At 42.9% G+C, this 24177-nt stretch overlaps 1 protein-coding gene across 20 annotated transcripts in view; it reads left to right on the top strand.

Moving 5' to 3' along the window:
- The window catches only part of Ssdp (Sequence-specific single-stranded DNA-binding protein), a 326860-nt gene that overhangs the window by 150316 nt on the left and 152367 nt on the right, over positions 1 to 24177 (top strand). The window lies entirely within an intron of this gene.

Raw genomic sequence — 24177 nt, 5'->3', positions numbered from 1 at the left:
GGGGACTGAATACACATGGGAACTCTCAGGGAGTGGGGACTCAGCATACCAGGGAACAGACTTAGGTGGTGAGGATTCAGCGCCTGGAGACAGACTTAGAGTGGGTACAACACATCTGAGGTCAGATTCATGGTGGGGACTCATCACACCAGATGACAGATTGGGGATGGGGACAACACACTTGGGGACTGACTCAAGGTGTGGTGACTCAACACACTTGAGGACAGACTCAGTGTGTGTGAGTCCCCACATCTCGTAACTAGACTCAGGGTGCAGGGACTTGACACACTTGGGGACAGACTCAGGGTTTATGGACTTCCTTCATTTGGAGACCAACTCTGGGGAAGAGATTTAAAATATCTTGGATAGACTCAGGGGTGGGGAGTCAACACCCCTAGAAACAGACTTGGGGAGGTGGCAGAACACACTGGAAACAGACTTAGTGGCTAAGGGGCATGGGGGGGGACACCAAATTTGGGGATAGACAGAGGGTTGGATTTCAACATGTCTAGGAACAGTCTCAGGGTAAAGGATTGGACACACCTGGGACAGACTCAAGGGTAGGGACTTGACCTGGGACTTAGGTATGGGAACTCACACCTGGGGATAGATGTTGGCAATGGGGACTGATGTGGAAAGAGACTAATAGGATAGGGACCCTTTATACCTGGGCACAGTCTCAGGATGGTGGATTCAGCACACCTAGGGACAGACATAGGGGACCACCCCTTTTACTTAGGAACAGACGCAGAAAGAAGGGAGTCAACACACCTGGGGGAGACCTAGGGGATAGGTTCTCAGCATACATATGGGGACAGACTTAGGAATTGGGACTTAGGACACTTTTAGACTGACTTAAGGGATGGGAACTCAACACACACCCAGGGGACAGACTTTTCGATGTTGATGGGGACTCACAACATATGGGTAGATGCTTTTTTTTAATGACTAACCAGTACATACCATAGATATATCTTGTTTAATGACTCACCAACTCAGCAGGTTGGGGCACTCTCAATGACGATGAAAAACACTTGGCTAACTCAGTAGCACATCCTGACAGCAAGCATTAAGGACAACTAACGTATTGTCTTTTGTGTAAAAGCCACCATTGGGGAGTGACTCTTGTGTGTTATCTCGAATGCTTGCAACAGAGGTATGGCATCATACTGAGATCAACTAGCTCCCCTCTTTCGTCTTCTCTCCCTCATTTTGTTCCCTCATATCTAGCTTCCTCTCTGGCTAATCCTTCCCCTTATTTGTTAATAGATGGCTTTCCAATGTTTACTTACAACAGTAGCATCCCTCAAGGGTTTATCTTGTCATTTGCTTTCCTTTCCATTGCTATTTTTCTTCCAGAGATAGTCAGATACAGTGGTGGATCCTTATCTCAACTCTTCATTCCTCCTTTTATTTCAAATTGTTGCATCTTAGCTAGCTCTGTCTGTGCCTCGTCTCATTACAACTGCTGATATGAATCTTGATTTTGGGCAGGATTTCCCTGTGTAACAGAAGTAATATGTTTAATTAAGTTGAATGCCTTTTATAACTTACAGCTTTACTATCTCATATGATGGCAGGATAATTCCACCATTTTAGTCTGACTTACAAACCCCACATCATACAAAGAGCTAAGTATGCCTGTAAGAAACCAGGGGTCGAAATTATTAGCTTTACCCAGTCTGACCTCACGACTTGACCCACTTATTCTATGCCAGTGTTGGTTACTCTTGCCCATTTTAAGATATAACTTTGGTTTTTGCTCCCAAGAGCTGGCTGGGTGTTGTCATTACCATTGACTAGTCCATATAAAAACCCATCGCGTCACATGATTATTGTGTGGCTGTTGGCACTTCTGAGATGGGCCGTTTTTCCCCACAAGAGCTGGCTGGGTGATGCCATCACCCTTGACTAGTCCAAGTAAAAACCAATCACATCACTTGATTACTGTGTGGCTGTTGGCAACTCGGAGATGGGACATTATAGTACCTGTTTTTTTCACTACACTGCTAAGTTTTGGAACTTTTTACCTTCTCATGTTCTTCATAGAAAACTCTTGTATAATTCTTCGAACCTTTGCATCTCCTTACTTTTCTTTCCTTTTAGGCCTTTTTGTTTCGTATTAGGCCTGGCCATGATGACGACTAACCACCCATAGCTGGAGCTTTCTACTTTAGAAAACAAGATAATCACAGACTGTGAAGTTCCAGGTGTGAAGTATATGTCAGGGTGACCTACTTTTGGTGGGGTGCTGAAGGGCTAATAAGTATGCATGCATGTACATATGGAATTACATAACCCTGCATCACATTGTGGTTAGGAACTGAACTAAGATGTAAAACTTAACCAAGGTGTGGACGCCAAGGGTCTTAGAAAAGTTCTTCCATGCTTCACACAGGTAAACTAGATAGTTCTCATCATTCACTGGCTTGGATTCCCCAACTCTTGTGTAAGCCGCTGTTGGAACCTCGGTATCTCCCACTGGGGAGTACATGGCTAGGTGGCTGGGCAGACTGTAATCCAAGCCTCCACTAGAGGTGGACTGTGGTTAAGTCAGCAGGATGCACGTGACACTTTTCTGCAGCTTAACAAAGTCATCGGACAACCACAGACAGATTTGCTGTGTCAACCGACTCAGGCACATGAAAGGTCCAGCCATGCCCAGGTACTGAGAATCTTGTGCTAAGAACAGAAGCTCCCCACCAGATTGGAAAAGTCAGGAGCATACTCTCTTAAGATGACCTGTGTTAGCTGAATGCAGAGCCTCACCCCACAGGCCATGATGCTGCAGACCTTCACCCCATAGGTCATGATGCTGCAGGCCCTTGCTTCATAGATCATGATTGTGCAAACCCTTACCTAATTGGACATGATGTTTTAGACCCTTGCCCCATAGGTTATAAAGCCATAGATTTCTTCCTTACAGGTCATGATGCTGCATACTCTTGCCTCATAGTTCATGGTGCTGTACACATTCACCATCTAGGTCATGATGTTGCTGACCATAAGCCCATGGGTCATACTGATCCAGAATCTTGCCTCATAGGTCATGATGCTGCAGACCCTTATCCCATGGGCCATGCTAATTCAGAGCTTTGCCTCATAGATCATGATGATGCGTTCCCTCTCCCCATAAGTCATGATGCTGCAAACCAGTGCCTCATAGGTCATGGTGCTATAGACACTTTTCTCAAAGGTCAGGATGCTGCAGACTCTCACCTCATAGATAATGATGCTTCAGACCCTTACCTCATAGGTCATGATGCTGGAGACCCCACACATGGGTCATACTGATGCAGACTCTCACCCCAAAGGTCATGATTCTACAGACCCTCACCCCATTGTTAATGTTGCTGTAGATCCTCATCCTATTGGTCATGCTGCTACAGACCCACACCCCATAAATTGTAGTACTGCAGACCCTTACTCTGTAGGTTGTGATGCAGCAAACCACCGCCCCACAGGTCATGATGATGCTGACCTCCGTACCATAGGTCCTGATGCTGTAAACCCTCACCACATAATAGGTCATGATGCCGACCCTCGCCTCATAGATTGTGATGGAAGCTGTCGCTTCATAATTTGTGATCTTAAAGACTCCACATATGATGCAGCAGACCCTAGCCCTTTAGTTTGTAATACAGTAAACCTTCATCCCACAGGTCATGATGTTGCAGATTCTTACTCCTAAGGTTTTGATAATGCAGGCCCTTACCTGATAGGTCATGATACAGCAGCCTCACCCCAGCAGACCCTCAAACCATGGGTCATATTACTGCAGACCTTCCCCGCTAGGTCATGATACAGCAGACCCTAACACCATAAGTCATAATTCAGGAGCTTTTCACCCCATAGGTCATGATGTATCAGGCCCTTGCTGTATAGATTGCAGTGCTGCAGACCTTTGCTCCCATAAATTGTGATACAGCAACCTTCTCGCCATAGGTCATGATGCAGCAGGCCCTCATCACACAAGTTGTGATGCAGACCTTCATCCCATAGGTCATGATGCTGCTAACCCTCACCCCACAGGTTTTGATGATATATACTCTCCCAGTAGGTCATGATACTGCAGACCATCAGTCCATAGATCATGATGCTCTGTAGATCATGATTATGCAAACCTTTGCTCCATAGGTCATGATGCTGGAGACCTTCATCCCATAGGTTATGATGCAGCAGACCCTTGCTCCTTAAGCAGTGATTATGCAGACCCTCACCCAATAGAACGTGATGCTGTAGACCCTCTCACCATAGATCAGGACTCTGTAAATCATTACCCTATAAGTCATGATGCTATAGGCTTTCAACCCATAGGTTGACCTTTGCCTCGTAGGTCATGATGCTGCGGGATCTCACCCAAAGGTTGTGATGCTGCAGATCTTCACCCCATATGTCATCATGATGAAGACCCTCACTCCATATAGGTCATGATGCTGCAAAACTTTGCCCCATTGTACATTATGGTGCAGAGCCTCGCCTCATAGGTTGTAGTATTCTGGACATTCATCCTGAAGGTCAAGATGCAGCAGGCCTTGCCCATAGGTTGTGATGTTGTAGACCCTTGTCCGGTGTGCCATGATGCTGCAAACCCTTGCCTCATAGGTTGTGCTGCAGCAGGCCCTAACCCTATTGGTCATAATGCAGCAGCCTAGACCCTCACCATGTACATTGTAATGCAAACCCTTACCCCTATGATCATGATGCAGTGGACCCTGAGGTCAGGATGCTGCAGATCATCACTGCATAAGTTGTGATGCTGCAGATCCTCTTTTCTTTGGTCTTGATGCTACAGGCTATCACCCCATTCATCGTGATGCTACACACCCTTGCCCCATGGGTCTTTACAGTGCAGACCCTAACCCCATAAGTCGTATCACTGCAGATACCCCCCCCCCCAAAAAAAAAAAAAAAAAAAAAAATGCATACTGTATAAGTTTTGTGGCTATAGCATCTCACTCCATACATTGTGTACATTGGTTTCTGTCAAATGTATGGCTGGAGGAGGCTGGTAACAGTGCATTAGTGCACAGTCTTCATTATTGTAACTTTGAATGCAGAATTTCTGAAATGTACCGCTTAGGCATGGAGTAATGTTAATTTGTGTCTGTGTGTTTGTGTATGTGCATGTGTATCTATTTTAATATGATTATATACATTTATTTATGTATGTGTGTGTTTAGGTATATGGATTTGTATTAGTGTTTGTATGCATGTGTTTAGATATATAAGTACTTGTATGTATGTGGGCATTGCTGGCTTCCTGAGCAGTGGAGGAGCCTCTTAAAGATGTAAGAAACTCCAGGGGCAAGAAGAAAGTAAGTAGTATATGTGGATGAGTATGTTACGTATGTCCATTTCAAAATACATCAGATACAAATCAATGAATATCCTGCATGATGCATAAAGATGTAAAATTACAAGTAGTATGAATAATTACACAAATTTTATTGTATTGAAAATGAGAGATTAATTTTGGAAAACATTCAAATATCAAAATAAACAGGCAGAACAGATAATTGGATTTCACTGTTATTAGATAATGTTACTCATGGCCTGGATGGCTTTTTGTTAATGGTCCGTCTTGCATCTTGGGTGCAACAACTGCCATTTTTAGACAAGGTTAGGTTGTTAAAGGTGAGTATGGTGCAGGAGTAACAAATGGTGATGGCAGATTTGTAAACACTGCTCATATATTTTATTGATATTATTATTGTGATTATACTTAATTGCTCTTTCCTGTGTCTGCGAGGTAGCGCCAGGAAACAGACAAAGAAGGGCCCATCCACTCACATACACACACACACACATGTATATATATATATATATATATATATGTATATATATATATATATATATATATATATATATATATATATATATATATATATATATATATATATATATATATATATTTTTTTTTTTTTTTTTTTTTTTTATACTTTGTCGCTGTCTCCCGCGTTTGCGAGGTAGCGCAAGGAAACAGACGAAAGAAATGGCCCAACCCCCCCCCCCATACACATGTACATACACACGTCCACACACGCAAATATACATACCTACACAGCTTTCCATGGTTTACCCCAGACGCTTCACATGCCTTGATTCAATCCACTGACAGCACGTCAACCCCTGTATACCACATCGCTCCAATTCACTCTATTCCTTGCCCTCCTTTCACCCTCCTGCATGTTCAGGCCCCGATCACACAAAATCTTTTTCACTCCATCTTTCCACCTCCAATTTGGTCTCCCTCTTCTCCTCGTTCCCTCCACCTCCGACACATATATCCTCTTGGTCAATCTTTCCTCACTCATTCTCTCCATGTGCCCAAACCATTTCAAAACACCCTCTTCTGCTCTCTCAACCACGCTCTTTTTATTTCCACACATCTCTCTTACCCTTACGTTACTTACTCGATCAAACCACCTCACACCACACATTTTCCTCAAACATCTCATTTCCAACACATCCATCCTCCTGCGCACAACTCTATCCATAGCCCACGCCTCGCAACCATACAAAATTGTTGGAACCACTATTCCTTCAAACATACCCATTTTTGCTTTCCGAGATAATGTTCTCGACTTCCACACATTTTTCAAGGCTCCCAAAATTTTCGCCCCCTCCCCCACCCTATGATCCACTTCCGCTTCCATGGTTCCATCCGCTGACAGATCCACTCCCAGATATCTAAAACACTTCACTTCCTCCAGTTTTTCTCCATTCAAACTCACCTCCCAATTGACTTGATCCTCAACCCTACTGTACCTAATAACCTTGCTCTTATTCACATTTACTCTTAACTTTCTTCTTCCACACACTTTACCAAACTCAGTCACCAGCTTCTGCAGTTTCTCAAATATATATATATATATATATATATATATATATATATATATATATATATATATATATATATATATATATATATATATATATATTTTTTTTTTTTTTTTTTTTTTTTTTTTTTTTTTTTTTGCTGTCTCCCATGTTTGCGAGGTAGTGCAAGGAAACAGACGAAAGAAAATGGCCCAACCCACCCCCATACACATGTATATACATACGTCCACACAGGCAAATATACATACCTACACAGCTTTCCATGGTTTACCCCAGACGCTTCACATGCCCTGATTCAATCCACTGACAGCACGTCAACCCCGGTATATCACATCGCTCCAATTCACTCTATTCCTTGCCCTCCTTTCACCCTCCTGCATGTTCAGGCCCCAATCACACAAAATCTTTTTCACTCCATCTTTCCACCTCCAATTTGGTCTCCCTCTTCTCCTCGTTCCCTCCACCTCCGACACATATATCCTCTTGGTCAATCTTTCCTCACTCATTCTCTCCATGTGCCCAAACCATTTCAAAACACCCTCTTCTGCTCTCTCAACCACGCTCTTTTTATTTCCACACATCTCTCTTACCCTTACGTTACTCACTCGATCAAACCACCTCACACTACACATTGTCCTCAAACATCTCATTTCCAGCACATCCATCCTCCTGCGCACAACTCTATCCATAGCCCACGCCTCGCAACCATACAACATTGTTGGAACCACTATTCCTTCAAACATACCCATTTTTGCTTTCCGAGATAATGTTCTCGACTTCCACACATTCTTCAAGGCTCCCAGAATTTTCGCCCCCTCCCCCACCCTATGATCCACTTCCGCTTCCATGGTTCCATCCGCTGCCAGATCCACTCCCAGATATCTAAAACACTTCACTTCCTCCAGTTTTTCTCCATTCAAACTCACCTCCCAATTGACTTGACCCTCAACCCTACTGTACCAAATAACCTTGCTCTTATTCACATTTACTCTTAACTTTCTTCTTTCACACACTTTACCAAACTCAGTCACCAGCTTCTGCAGTTTCTCACATGAATGTGTCGGAGGTGGAGGGAACGAGGAGAAGTGGGAGACCAAATTGGAGGTGGAAAGATGGAGTAAAAAAAATTTTGAATGATCGGGGCCTGAACATGCAGGAGGGTGAAAGGCGGGCAAGGAATAGCGTGAATTGAATCGATGTGGTATACCGGGGTTGATGTGCTGTCAGTGGATTGAATCAGGGCATGTGAAGCATTTGGACGATTTTTGCAGGGAAAAAATACAATTGAGTGGGAGATGTATAAAAGAAAGAGACAGGAGGTCAAGAGAAAGGTGCAAGAGGTAAAAAAGAGAGCAAATGAGAGTTGGGGTGAGAGAGTATCATTAAATTTTAGGGAGAATAAAAAGATGTTCTGGAAGGAGGTAAATAAAGTGCGTAAGACAAGGGAGCAAATGGGAACTTCAGTGAAGGGCACAAATGGGGAGGTGATAACAAGTAGTGGTGATGCGAGGAGATGGAGTGAGTATTTTGAAGGTTTGTTGAATGTGTTTGATGATAGAGTGGCAGATATAGGGTGTTTTAGTCGAGGTGGTGTGCAAAGTGAGAGGGTTAGGGAAAATGATTTGGTAAACAGAGAAGAGGTAGTAAAAGCTTTGCGGAAGATGAAAGCCGGCAAGGCAGCAGGTTTGGATGGTATTGCAGTGGAATTTATTAAAAAGGGGGTGACTGTATTATTGACTGGTTGATAAGGTTATTTAATGTATGTATGACTCATGGTGAGGTGCCTGAGGATTGGCGGAATGCGTGCATAGTGCCATTGTACAAAGGCAAAGGGGATAAGAGTGAGTGCTCAAATTACAGAGGTATAAGTTTGTTGAGTATTCCTGGTAAATTATATGGGAGGGTATTGATTGAGAGGGTGAAGGCATGTACAGAGCATCAGATTGGGGAAGAGCAGTGTGGTTTCAGAAGTGGTAGAGGATGTGTGGATCAGGTGTTTGCTTTGAAGAATGTATGTGAGAAATACTTAGAAAAGCAAATGGATTTGTATGTAGCATTTATGGATCTGGAGAAGGCATATGATAGAGTTGATAGAGATGCTGTGTGGAAGGTATTAAGAATATATGGTGTGGGAGGCAAGTTGTTAGAAGCAGTGAAAAGTTTTTATCGAGGATGTAAGGCATGTGTACATGTAGGAAGAGAGGAAAGTGATTGGTTCTCAGTGAATGTAGGTTTGCGGCAGGGGTGTGTGATGTCTCCATGGTTGTTTAATTTGTTTATGGATGGGGTTTTTAGGGAGGTGAATGGAAGAGTTTTGGAAAGAGGGGCAAGTATGAAGTCTGTTGGGGATGAGAGAGCTTGGGAAGTGAGTCAGTTGTTGTTCGCTGATGATACAGCGCTGGTGGCTGATTCATGTGAGAAACTGCAGAAGCTGGTGACTAAGTTTGGTAAAGTGTGTGAAAGAAGAAAGTTAACAGTAAATGTGAATAAGAGCAAGGTTATTAGGTACAGTAGGGTTGAGGGTCAAGTCAATTGGGAGGTAAGTTTGAATGGAGAAAAACTGGAGGAAGTAAAGTGTTTTAGATATCTGGGAGTGGATCTGGCAGCGGATGGAACCATGGAAGCGGAAGTGGATCATAGGGTGGGGGAGGGGGCGAAAATCCTTTGAGCCTTGAAGAATGTGTGGAAGTCGAGAACATTATCTCGGAAAGCAAAAATGGGTATGTTTGAAGGAATGGTGGTTCCAACAATGTTGTATGGTTGCGAGGTGTGGGTTATGGATAGAGTTGTGCGCAGGAGGATGGATGTGCTGGAAATGAGATGTTTGAGGACAATGTGTGGTGTGAGGTGGTTTGATCGAGTAAGTAACGTAAGGGTAAGAGAGATGTGTGGAAATAAAAAGAGCGTGGTTGAGAGAGCAGAAGAGGGTGTTTTGAAATGATTTGGGTACATGGAGAGAATGAGTGAGGAAAGATTGACCAAGAGGATATATGTGTTGAAGGTGGATGGAACGATGAGAAGTGGGAGACCAAATTGGAGGTGGAAAGATGGAGTGAAAAAGATTTTGAGTGATTGGGGCCTGAACATGCAGGAGGGTGAAAGGAGGGCAAGGAATAGAGTGAATTGGATCGCTGTGGTATACCAGGGTTGACGTGCTGTCAGTGGATTGAATCAGGGCATGTGAAGCGTCTGGGGTAAACCATGGAAAGCTGTGTAGGTATGTATATTTGCGTGTGTGGACGTATGTATATACATGTGTATGGGGGTGGGTTGGACCATTTCTTTCGTCTGTTTCCTTGTGCTACCTCGCAAACACGGGAGTGTTGAAAAATGTGTGGAAGTCGAGAACATTATCTTGCAAGGGAAAAATGGTTGTGTTTGAAGGAATAGTGGTTCCAACAATGTTATATGGGTGCGAGGCATGGGCTATAGATAGAGTTGTGTGGAGGAGGGTGGATGTGCTGGAAATGAGATGTTTGAGGACAATACGTGGTTTGATCAAGTAAGTAATGAAAGGGTAAGAGAGATGTTTGGTAATAAAAAGAGTGTGGTTGAGAGAGCAGAAGAGGGTGTTTTGAAATGGTTTGGTCACATGGAGAGAATGAGTGAGGAAAGATTGACAAAGAGGATATATGTGTCAGAGGTGGAGGGAACGAGGAGAAGTGGGAGACCAAATTGGAGGTGGAGAGATGGAGTGAAAAAGATTTTGAGTGATCGGGGCCTGAACATGCATGAGGGTGAAAGGCGTGCACGGAATAGAGTGAATTGGAACGATGTGGTATACCGGGTCAACGTGTGTCAATGGATTGAACCAGGGCATGTGAAGCATCTGGAGTAAATCATGGAAAGTTGTGTGGGGCCTGGATGTGGTAAGGGAGCTGTGGTTTCGGTGCATTGTACATGACAGCTAGAGACTGAGTGTGAAGGAATGTGGCCTTGTTGTCTTTCCTAGCGCTACCTCACGCACATGCAGGGTGAGGGGGTTTTCATTTCATGTGTGGTGGGGTGGTGACAGGAATGAATAAGGGCAGACAGAATGAATTATGTACATGTGTATATATGTATATGTCTGTGTGTGTATATATATATATACTTTGAGATGTATAGGTATGTATATTTGCGTTTGTGGACGTGTATGTATATACATGCGTATGTGGGTGGGTTGGGCCATTCTTTCATCTGTTTCCTTGCGCTACCTCGCTTACACGGGAGACAGCTACAAAGCAAAAGGAATAAATAAATAAATAGTATGAATTATGTACATGTGTATATATGTATATATCTGTGTGTGTATATATATGTATAGATTGAGATGTGTAGGTATGTATACGCGTGTGTGGACGTGTATGTATATACATGAGTATATGGGTGGGTTGGGTCATTCTTTCGTCTGTTTCCTTGTGCTTCTTCGCTAACGCAGGAGAAAGCGACAAAGTGTAGTAGATAAATAAGATATATATAATATACATATTCGCCATTTCCCACATTAGTGAGGTAGCGTTAAGAGCAGAGAACTGGGCCTTAGAGAGAATATCCTCTTTTGGCCCCCTTCACTGTTCCTTCTTTTGGAAAATTAAGAAATGGGAGGGGAGGATTTCCAGCCCCCAGCTCCCTCCCCTTTTAGTCGCCTTCTGTGACACACAGGGAATATGTGGGAAGTATTCTTTCTCCCCTATCCCCATGGGCTATAGATGGGGTTGGATGGAGGAGGGTGGATGTGTTAGAAATGAAATATTTGTGGACAATATGTAGTGTGAGGTGGTTTGATCAAGTAAGTGATGATAGGGAAAAGAGATGTGTGGAAATAAAGAGTGTGGTTGAAAGAGCAGAAGGGGGTGCGTTGAAGTGGTTTGGACATTTGGAGAGAATGATTGAGGAAAGATTGACAAAAAGGATATATGCATCAGGATGGAGGGAACATGGAGAATTGGAAGACCAAATTGGGGGTGGAAGGATGGAGAGAAAAAGATTTTGAGTGATCAGGGCTTGAACATACAGGAGGGTGAGAGGCGTGCAAGGAATAGCGTGAATTAGAATGATGTGGTTTACTCAGGTCGACTTGCTTGTAAATGGACTGAACCAGGGCATGTGAAACATCTGGGGTAAACCATGGAAAGGGTATATATATATATATATATATATATATATATATATATATATATATATATATATATATATACACATACAGAAGAAGGAGTCACGCGGGGAGTGCTCATCCTCCATGAAGGCTCAGACTGGGGTGTCTAAATGTGTGTGGATGTAACCAAGATGTGAAAAAAGGAGAGATAGGTAGTATGTTTGAGGAAAGGAACCTGGATGTTTTGGCTCTGAGTGAAACGAAGCTCAAGATTAAAGGGGAAGAGTGATTTGGGAATGTCTTGGGAGTAAACTCAGGAGTTAGTGAGAGGACAAGAGCAAGGGAAGGAGTAGCATTACTCCTGAAACAGGAGTTGTGGGAGTATGTGATAGAATGTAAGAAAGTAAATTCTCGATTAATATGGGTAAAACTGAAAGTTGATGGAGAGAGATGGGTGATTATTGGTGCAAATGCACCTGGGCATGAGAAGAAAGATCATGAGAGGCAAGTGCTTTGGGAGCAGCTGAATGAGTGTGTTAGTGGTTTTGATGCACGAGACCGGGTTATAGTGATGGGTGATTTGAATGCAAAGGTGAGTAATGTGGCAGTTGAGGGAATAATTGGTATACGTGGGGTGTTCAGTGTTGTAAATGGAAATGGTGAAGAGCTTGTAGATTTATGTGCTGAAAAAGGACTGGTGATTGGGAATACCTGGTTTAAAAAGAGAGATATACATAAGTATACATATGTGATAGAAGAGATGGCCAGAGAGCGTTATTGGATTACGTGTTAATTGACAGGTGCGCGAAAGAGAGACTCTTGGATGTTAATGTGCTGAGAGGTGCAACTGGAGGGATGTCTGATCATTATCTTGTAGAGGCTAAGGTGAAGATTTGTATGGGTTTTCAGAAAAGAAGAGTGAATGTTGGGGTGAAGAGGGTGGTGAGAGTAAGTGAGCTTGGGAAGGAGACTTGTGTGAGGAAGTACCAGGAGAGACTGAGTACAGAATGGAAAAAGGTGAGAACAATGGAAGTAAGGGGAGTGGGGGAGGAATGGGATGTATTTAGGGAATCAGTGATGGATTGCGCAAAAGATGCTTGTGGCATGAGAAGAGTGGGAGATGGGTTGATTACAAAGGGTAGTGAGTGGTGGGATGAAGAAGTAAGATTATTAGTGAAAGAGAAGAGAGAGGCATTTGGACGATTTTTGCAGGGAAAAAATGCAATTGAGTGGGAGATGAATAAAAGAAAGAGACAGGAGGTCAAGAGAAAGGTGCAAGAGGTGAAAAAGAGGGCAAATGAGAGGTGGGGTGAGAGAGTATCATTAAATTTCAGGGAGAATAAAAAGATGTTCTGGAAGGAGGTAAATAAAGTGCGTAAGACATGGGAGCAAATGGGAACTTCAGTGAAGGGCGCAAATGGGGAGGTGATAACAAGTAGTGGTGATGTGAGAAGGAGATGGAGTGAGTATTTTGAAGGTTTGTTGAATGTGTTTGATGATAGAGTGGCAGATATAGGGTGTGCAAAGTGAGAGGGTTAGGGAAAATGATTTGGTAAACAGAGAAGAGGTAGTAAAAGCTTTGTGGAAGATGAAAGCCGGCAAGGCAGCAGGTTTGGATGGTATTGCAGTGGAATTTATTAAAAAAGGGGGTGACTGTATTGTTGACTGGTTGGTAAGGTTATTTAATGTATGTATGACTCATGGTGAGGTGTCCTGAGGATTGGCGGAATGCGTGCATAGTGCCATTGTACAAAGGCAAAGGGGATAAGAGTGAGTGCTCAAATTACAGAGGTATAAGTTTGTTGAGTATTCCTGGTAAATTATATGGGAGGGTATTGATTGAGAGGGTGAAGGCATGTACAGAGCATCAGATTGGGGAAGAGCAGTGTGGTTTCAGAAGTGGTAGAGGATGTGTGGATCAGGTGTTTGCTTTGAAGAATGTATGTGAGAAATACTTAGAAAAGCAAATGGATTTGTATGTAGCATTTATGGATCTGGAGAAGGCATATGATAGAGTTGATAGAGATACTCTGTGGAAGGTATTAAGAATATATGGTGTGGGAGGCAAGTTGTTAGAAGCAGTGAAAAGTTTTTATCGAGGATGCAAGGCATGTGTACGTGTAGGAAGAAAGGAAAGTGATTGGTTCTCATTGAATGTAGGTTTGCGGCAGCGGTGTGTGATGTCTCCATGGTTGTTTAATTTGTTTATGGATGGGGTTTTTAGGGAGGTGAATGGAAGAGTTTTGGAAAGAGGGGCAAGTATGAAGTCTGTTGTGGATGAGAGAGCTTGGGAAGTGAGTTAGTTGTTGTTCACTGATGATACAGCGCTGGTGGCTGATTCATGTGAGAAACTGCAGAAGCTGGTGACTGAGTTTGGTAAAGTGTGTGAAAGAAGAAAGTTTAGAGTAAATGTGAATAAGAGCAAGGTTATTAGGTACAGTAGGGTTGAGGGTCAAGTCAATTGGGAGGTTAGTTTGAATGGAGAAAAACTGGAGGAAGTAAAGTGTTTTAGATATCTGGGAATGGATCTGGCGGCGGATGGAACCATGGAAGCGGAAGTGAATCATAGGGTGGGGTAGGGGGCGAAAATCCTTTGAGCCTTGAAGAATGTGTGGAAGTCGAGAACATTATCTCGGAAAGCAAAAATGGGTATGTTTGAAGGAATAGTGGTTCCAACAATGTTGTATGGTTGCGAGGCGTGGGTTATGGATAGAGTTGTGCGCAGGAGGATGGATGTGCTGGAAATGAGATGTTTGAGGACAATGTATGGTGTGAGGTGGTTTGATCGAGTAAGTAATGTAAGGGTAAGAGAGATCTGTGGAAATGAAAAGAGCATGGTTAAGAGAGCAGAAGAGGGTGTTTTGAAATGGTTTGGGCACATGGAGAGAATGAGTGAGGAAAGATTGACCAAGAGGATATATGTGTCGGAGGTGGAGGGAACGAGGAGAAGTGGGAGACCAAATTGGAGGTGGAAAGATGGGGTGAAAAAGATTTTGTGTGATCGGGGTGAAAGGCGGGCAAGGAATAGAGTGAATTGGATCGATGTGGTATACCGGGATTGATGTGCTGTCAGTGGATTGAATCAGGGCATGTGAAGCGTCTGGGGTAAACCATGGAAAGTTGTGTGGGGCCTGGATGTGGAAAGGGAGCTGTGATTTCGGGCATTATTGCGTGGCGGCTAGAGACTGTGTGAACGAATGGGGCCTTTGTTGTCTTTTCCTAGTGCTACCTCGCACATATGAGGGGGAGGGGGATGGTATTCCATGTGTGGCGAGGTGGCGATGGGAGTGAATGGGGGCACACAGTGTAAATTGTGTGCATGGGTATATATGTGTGTGTGTGTGTATGTATATATATGTGTACATTGAGATGTATAGGTATGTATATTTGCGTGTGTGGAAGTGTGTGTGTGTATACATTGTGTATGGGGGTGGGTTGGGCCATTTCTTTTGTCTGTTTCCTTGCACTACCTCGCAAACGCGGGAGACAGCGACAAAGCAAAATAAATAAAATATATATATATATATATATATATATATATATATATATATATATATATATTATTCTCCCTAAAGTTTATTGAGCAAGCATCAGTGAACTTCAGGGACAATAAGATGTTTTGGGAGGAGGTTGATAGTGTGCAAAAAAACAAAAAAGCAAATTGGAACACTAGTGAAGGGAATGGGGAAGTGATAACAGGTAGTGAGGAGATGAGAATGAGTTGGAGTGAGTATTTTGAATGACAGTTTAATGTGTTTGATGATAGGGTGGTGTATGTAGGGTGTCTGGGTTGGGTTGGTATGTGAAGTGAGAGTTATGGAGAGTAATTTGTTGAAGAGAGAAGAGATGGTGAAAGCCTTGGGTAAGATAAAAATGTGATAAGGAAGCTGGAGTGGATGGTATTGTAGTTGAATATCTTAAGAAAAAAGTTGACTGTGTTGTTGATAAGGTAGTTAGGATTTTCATTGTGGTGGAGAGATCATGATGAGGTGCCTGAGGAGTGGCAGAGTGTATTACAGTACCATTATATAAAGGCAAGTGTTTAGACCACAGAGGAATAAGTTTGTTGAGTGTTCTTGGTAAGTTGTCTGGAAGAGTGGTGATTTGAGAAGGAGAAAGCATGTACACGCCATCAGATGGAGGAGGAACAATTTGGTGTCAGAAATGGTAGAGGATGTGTGGATTAGGTGTTTGCTTTAAAGAATGTTCATGAGAAATACGTAGAGAAACATAAGGATTTGTATGTGGCATTTATGGATTTGGAGAAAGCACATAGTAGGATTGATAGAGATGCTTTTTGGAAAGTCTTAAGAATGCATGGTGTGGGATAAAAGTTGCTACAAACATTGAGGAGATTTGGTCAAGTTTATGTTTGTATGCAGGAGTAAGAAGAGAAGAGACCAAGTGATTCCAATTGAAGATATGTCTTTGGCAGGGATGCATGATGTCATCATTGCCGTTTAATTTACTTATGGATAGGCTGATAAGGATGGTAAATGCAAGGGTCTTTTTGCGAGGGGTGATTATGCAGTTTGTAGGCGATGAGGGAGTCTGAGAAGTGAGTCAGTTGTTGTTTAGTGATGAGAAAGCACTGGTGTCTGATTTGAGTGAGAAACTGCAATTTAGATTACTAAGTTGGAATAGTGTATGACAGGAGGAAGTTGAAAATATATATAACTAAAAGTAAGGGTGTAGGTTAAGGAGGGTAGAAAGATAGGTTAGTTGGGATATGAAGTAGAATGGAAAAAATTTGGAGGAAGTGAAATGTTTCAAATACCCAAAAATGTACGTAGAAGTAATTGGAACCATGGGCATGGAAGTCAAGTCATAGAGTGTGTGTGTGTGTGTGTGTGTGTGTGTGTGTGTGTGTGTGTGTGTGTGTGTGTGTGTGTGTGTGGGGGGGGGGGGGGGGGGCAAAGGTTCTGGGAGCATTGAAAGATGTTTAGAAAGAGGTCATTACCTGGGTATGATTATCCCAAGAATGTTGTTTGGATATGAGGCATGGGCTGTATATGAGGATGTTTGGAGGAGTGTGAATATGTTGGAAATTAATTGTTTGAGGACATTATGTTGTGTGAGCTGGTTTAATCGAGTAAGTGATAAAAGGGTAAGAGAGAGGTGTGATTGAGAGAGCTGAAGAGGTGCTGAAATGATCTGAACATATGGAGAGAATGAGTGGGAGAGATTGACAAAGAGGATGAATGTGTCAGAAGTGGAGGGGACGAGGAAGAGGAGGAAACCAAATTGAAGATGAAAAGAAGAGTGAGAAAGATTTTGAGTGATTGGGGACTAGACATACAAGAGAAGGAAAGGCATGCATAGGATTGAGTGGATTGAAATAATGTAGTGAACAGGGTTTGATGTGCCGTTAGTGGACTGAATTACTGAGTTAGGGTGACATGGTGTGAGGTGGTTTGACTGAGTAATTAAAAAAAGGGTAAGGGATAGGTGTGGCAATAAGATTGTGGTTGAGAGAGTTGAAAAGGATGTGCTGAAATGGTTTGTATTTATGGAGAGATGAGTGCGAAGAGGTTGACAAAAGGGAATATGTCAGCAATAGAGTGGAAAAGAAGGGGAGACCATTTTGGAGAGGGAAGGATGGAGTGAACCAGATTCTGAGTGCTTAGAGCCTGAACGTTCTAGAGGGTGAAAGGTTTGTGTGAAATAGAGTGAATTGGATCGATGTGATGTGCAGGGGTGACATGCTGTCAGGGGAAAGATCAGATAGCTGTGTGGCCTGGTTGTGGATAAGGAGCTCTGGTTTCAATTCATTACGTGTGATGGCCTCGCTAATGCAGTATATGACAAATAGATATGAAAAAAAGAAACACACACACACACACATTGTAGAACACCACAATGATGATCATGATCTGGGGTTTACTGATAACCATGAGGAAAAATGAAATAGCATAAGTCCCAAGCACACATTCTCGAGATTTCATTGTCGGTGTAGATACAAGAATGAGATAGAAAACTCAGAACAGTTGATATATATATAGAGTGAATTGGAACGATGTGGTATACCGGGGTCGACGTGCTGTCAATGGATTGAACCAGGGCATGTGAAGCGTCGGGGGTAAACCATGGAAAGTTCAGTGGGGCCTGGATGTGGAAAGGGAGCTGTGGTTTCAGTGCATTATTACATGACAGCTAGAGACTGAGTGTGAACGAATGGGGCCTTTGTTGTCTTTTCCTAGGGCTACCTCGCACACATGTGGGGGAGGGGGTTGTTATTCCATGTGTGGCGAGGTGGCGATGGGAATAAATAAAGGCAGACAGTATGAATTATGTACATGTGTATATATGTATATGTCTGTGTGTGTATATATATGTGTACATTGAGATGTATAGGTATGTATATTTTGCGTGTGTGGATGTGTATGTATATACATGTGTATGTGGGTGGGTTGGGCCATTCTTTCGTCTGTTTACTTGCACTACCTCGGTAACGCAGGAGACCAACAAAGCAAAATATATATATATATATATATATATTGATCCCTGGGGATAGGGGATTAAGAGTACTTCCCACGTATTCCCTGCGTGTCGTAGAAGGCGACTAAAAGGGGAGGGAGCGGGGGGCTGGAAATCCTCCCCTCTCGGTTTTTTTTTTTTTTTTTTTTTTTTTTTTAATTTTCCAAAAGAAGGAACAGAGAATTGGGCCAGGTGAGGGTATTCCCTCAAAGGCCCAGTCCTCTGTTCTTAACGCTACCTCGCTAATGCGGGAAATGGCGAATAGTTTGAAAGAAAAGAAAGAAATATATATATTTGTACATATTTGCCCTTTCCCACTTTTGCGAGGTAGCATTAGGAACAGAGGACTGAGCCAAAGAGGAAATATTCTCACCGTTCCTTCTTTTGGAAAAGTAAGAACTGGAGGGGAGGATTAACAGCCCCCCATTCCCTCCCCTTTTAGTCACCTTCTTCGACACGCCTGAACACCACCATCCCTTAACACTTGTTTATCAATAGCTTCTGAACTACATCTCTTCCTTGCATATCAAATGACTGTTCTATGTCTCCTATCTCGCTATCTCATTCTTGTATCTCCCATGACAATGTGATTATTACACGAAAGTGCACTTGGGAGCTTATCATGTTTCATTTTCCTTTTGGTGTTGCATATGCTAGATTATGTGTATTACTGCGACCTCTAGCAGTATATATATATATATATATATATATATATATATATATATATATATATATATATATATATGTGAAAAGATTTTATCAAGGATGAAAGGCATGTGTATGAGTAGGAAGAGAGGAAAGTGATTGGTTCCCAGTGAATGTAGGTTTGCGGCAGGGGTGCGAGATGTCTTCATGGTTGTTAGATTTGTTTATGGATGGGTTGTTTGGGAGATGAATGCAAAAGTGTTGGAAAGAGGGGCAAGTATGCAGTCTGTTGTGGATGAGAGGGCTTGGGAAGTGAGTCAGTTGTTCGCTGGTGATACAGCGCTGGTGCCTGATTCGGATGAGAAACTGCAGACGCTGGTGACTGAGTTTGGTAGTGTATGAAAGAAGAAAGCTGAGAGTAAATGTGATTAAGAACAAGGTTATTAGGTACAGTAGGGTTGAGGGACAAGTCAATTGGGAGGTAAGTTTGAATAGAGAAAAACTGGAGGAAGTGAAGTGATTTAGATATCTGCGAGTGGATTTGGCAGCGGATGGAACCATGGAAGTAAGAGTGAGTCACAGGGTCAGGGAGGGGGCTAAGGTTCTGGGAGCGTTGAAGAATGTGTAGAAGGTGAGAACATTATCTAAGAAAGCAAAAATGGGTATGTTTGAAGGAATAGCGGTTCCAACAATGTTGTATGGTTGCGAGGCGTGGGCTATAGATAGGGTTGTGCGGAGGAGGATGAATTTGTTGGAAATGAGATGTTTAAGGATAATATGTGGTGTGAGATGGTTTGATCGAGTAAGTAATGTAAGGGTAAGAGAGATGTGTGATAAGAAAAAGAGTGTGGTTGAGAGAGCAGAAGAGGGTGTATTGAAATGGTTTGGTCACATGGAGAGAATGAGTGAGGAAAGATTGACAAAGAGGATATATGTATCAGAGGTGTAGGGAACAAGGAGAAGCGGGAGACCAAATTGGAGGCAGAAGGATGGAGTGAAAAAAATTTTGAGCGATCGGGCCCTGAACATACTGGAGGGTGAGAGGTGTGCAAGGAATAGTGTGAATTGGAACGATGTGGTATACTAGGGTCAACGTGCTGTCAATGGACTGAACTTAGGCATGTGAAGCATCTGGGGTAAACCATGGAAAGGTCTGTGGGGCCTGGATGTGGATAGGGAGCTGTGGTTTCAGTGCATTGTACATAGACAGCTAGAAACTGAGTGTGAACGAATGTGGCCTTTGTTGTCTTTTCCTAGCGCTACCTCGCACGTATGTGGGGTAGGGGTTTATCATTCCATGTGTGGCAGGATGGCGACGGGATTGAATAAAGGCAGCAAGTATGAATTATGTACATGTTTATATATGTATATGTCTGTGTATGTATATATATGTATACGTTGAATTGTATAGGTATGTATATGTGCGTGTGTGGATGCGTATGTATATACATGTGTGTGTGGGTGGGTTGGGCCATTCTTTCATGTGTTTCCTTGCGCTAACTCGCAAGGAAGGCGGATAGGTGAGGATATTCCCTCAAAGGTCCAGTCCTCTGTTCTTAACGCAACCTTGCTGATGCGGGAGATGGTGAATAGTATGAAAGAAAGAAGATAGATATATATATATATATATATATATATATATATATATATATATATATATATATATATATATATATATATATAGGGTCAAGTCAATTGGGAGGTTAGTTTGAATGGAGAAAAACTGGAGGAAGTAAAGTGTTTTAGATATCTGGGAGTGGATCTGGCAGCGGATGGAACCATGGAAGCGTAAGTGAATCATAGGGTGGGGGAGGGGGCGAAAATCCTGGGAGCCTTGAAGAATGTGTGGAAGTTGAGAACATTATCTCGCAAAGCAAAAATGGGTATGTTTGAAGGAATAGTGGTTCCAACAATGTTGTATGGTTGCGAGGCGTGGGCTATGGATAGAGTTGTGTGCGGGAGGGTGGATGTGCTGGAAATGAGATGTTTGAGGACAATGTGTGGTTTGAGGTGGTTTGATCGAGTAAGTAATGTAAGGGTAAGAGAGATGTGTGGAAATAAAAAGAGCGTGGTTGAGAGAGCAGAAGAGGGTGTTTTGAAATGGTTTGGGCACATGGAGAGAATGAATGAGGAAAGATTGACCAAGAGGATATATGTGTCGGAGGTTTAGGGAACGAGGAGAAGTGGGAGACCAAATTGGAGGTGTAAAGATGGAGTGAAAAAGATTTTGTGTGATCGGGGCCTGAACATACAGGAGGGTGAAAGGAGGGCAAGGAATAGAGTGAATTGGATCGATGTGGTATACCGGGATTGACATACTGTCAGTGGATTGAATCAGGGCATGTGAAGCATCTGGGGTAAACCATGGAAAGTTGTGTGGGGCCTGGATGTGGAAATGGAGCTGTGGTTTCGGGCATTATTGCATGACAGCTAGAGACTGAGTGTGAACGAATGGGGCCTTTGTTGTCTTTTCCTAGTGCTACCTCACACACATGAGGGGGGATGGGGATGGTATTCCATGTGTGGTGAGGTGGCGATGGATAGAGTTGTGCGCAGGAGGGTGGATGTGCTGGAAATGAGATGTTTGAGGACAATGTGTGGTGTGAGGTGGTTTGATCGAGTAAGTAATGTAAGGGTAAGAGAGATGTGTGGAAATAAAAAGAGCGTGGTTGAGAGAGCAGAAGAGGGTGTTTTGAAATGGTTTGGGCACATGGAGAGAATGAATGAGGAAAGATTGACCAAGAGGATATATGTGTCGGAGGTGGAGGGAACGAGGAGAAGTGGGAGACCAAATTGGAGGTGTAAAGATGGAGTGAAAAAGATTTTGTGTGATCGGGGCCTGAACATACAGGAGGGTGAAAGGAGGGCAAGGAATAGAGTGAATTGGATCGATGTGGTATACCGGGATTGACGTGCTGTCAGTGGATTGAATCAGGGCATGTGAAGCGTCTGGGGTAAACCATGGAAAGTTGTGTGGGGCCTGGATGTGGAAATGGAGCTGTGGTTTCGGGCATTATTGCATGACAGCTAGAGACTGAGTGTGAACGAGTGGGGCCTTTGTTGTCTTTTCCTAGTGCTACCTCGCACACATGAGGGGGGGAGGGGGATGGTATTCCATGTGTGGTGAGGTGGCGATGGGAATGAATAAAGGCAGAGAGTATGAATTGTGTGCATGGGTATAAGTATGTGTCTGTGTGTGTATATATATGTGTACATTGAGATGTATAGGTGTGTATATCTGCGTGTTTGGACGTGTATGTATATACATTGTGTATGGGGGTGGGTTGGGCCATTTCTTTCGTCTGTTTCCTAGCGCTACCTCGCAAACGCAGGAGACAGCGACAGAGCACAATAAAAAAGTTAAAAATAAAAAATAGATATATATATCATATATATATATATATATATATATATATATATATATATATATATATATATATATATATATATATATATATATATATATCATTAAATTTTAGGGAGAATAAAAAGATGTTCTGGAAGGCGGTAAATAAAGTGCGTAAGACAAGGGAGCAAATGGGAACTTCAGTGAAGGGCGCAAATGGGGAGGTTATAACAAGTAGTGGTGATGTGAGAAGGAGATGGAGTGAGTGTTTTGAAGGTTTGTTGAATGTGTTTGATGATAGAGTGGCAGATATAGGGTGTTTTGGTCGAGGTGGTGTGCAAAGTGAGAGGGTTAGGGAAAATGATTTGGTAAACAGAAAAGAGGTAGTAAAAGCTTTGCGGAAGATGAAAGCCGGCAAGGCAGCAGGTTTGGATGGTATTGCAGTGGAATTTATTAAAAAAGGGGGTGACTGTATTATTGACTGGTTGGTAAGGTTATTTAATGTATGTATGACTCATGGTGAGGTGTCCTGAGGATTGGCGGAATGCGTGCATAGTGCCATTGTACAAAGGCAAAGGGGATGAGAGTGAGTGCTCAAAGTACAGAGGTATAAGTTTGTTGAGTATTCCTGGTAAATTATATGGGAGGGTATTGATTGAAAGGGTGAAGGCATGTACAGAGCATCAGATTGGGGAAGAGCAGTGTGGTTTCAGAAGTGGTAGAGGATGTGTGGATCAGGTGTTTACTTTGAAGAATGTATGTGAGAAATACTTAGAAAAGCAAATGGATTTGTATGTAGCATTTATGGATCTGGAGAAGGCATATGATAGAGTTGATAGAGATGCTCTGTGGAAGGTATTAAGAATATATGGTATGGGAGGCAAGTTGTTAGAAGCAGTGAAAAGTTTTTATCGAGGATGTAAGGCATGTGTACGTGTAGGAAGAGAGGAAAGTGATTGGTTCTCAGTGAATGTAGGTTTGCGGCAGGGGTGTGTGATTTCTCCATGGTTGTTTAATTTGTTTATGGATGGGGTTGTTAGGGAGGTGAATGGAAGAGTTTTGGAAAGAGGGGCAAGTATGAAGTCTGTTGGGGATGAGAGAGCTTGGGAAGTGAGTCAGTTGTTGTTCGCTGATGATACAGCGCTGGTGGCTGATTCATGCGAGAAACTGCAGAAGCTGGTGACTGAGTTTGGTAAAGTGTGTGAAAGAAGAAAGTTAAGAGTAAATGTGAATAAGAGCAAGGTAATTAGGTACAGTAGGGTTGAGGGTCAAGTCAATTGGGAGGTAAGTTTGAATGGAGAAAAACTGGAGGAAGTAAAATGTTTTAGATATCTGGGAGTGGATCTGGCAGCGGATGGAACCATGGAAGCAGAAGTGAATCATGGGGTGGGGGAGGGGACGAAAATCCTGGGAGCCTTGGAGAATGTGTGGAAGTCGAGAACATTATCTCGGAAAGCAAAAATGGGTATGTTTGAAGGAATAGTGGTTCCAACAATGTTGTATGGTTGCGAGGCGTGGGCTATGGATGGAGTTGTGCGCAGGAGGATGGATGTGCTGGAAATGAGATGTTTGAGGACAATGTGTGGTGTGAGGTGGTTTGATCAAGTAAGTAACGTAAGGGTAAGAGAGATGTGTGGAAATAAAAAGAGCGTGGTTGAGAGAGCAGAAGAGGGTATTTTGAAATGTTTTGGGCACATGGAGAGAATGAGTGAGGAAAGATTGACCAAGAGGATATATGTGTCGCAGGTGGAGGGAACGATGAGAAGTGGGAGACCAAATTGGAGGTGGA

This window comes from Panulirus ornatus, chromosome 47 (assembly GCF_036320965.1).
Source record: "Panulirus ornatus isolate Po-2019 chromosome 47, ASM3632096v1, whole genome shotgun sequence".
NCBI lineage: Eukaryota > Metazoa > Arthropoda > Malacostraca > Decapoda > Palinuridae > Panulirus > Panulirus ornatus.
Note: the sequence above shows the minus strand (reverse complement) of the source record. Positions and strands in the feature narration are given on the sequence as shown.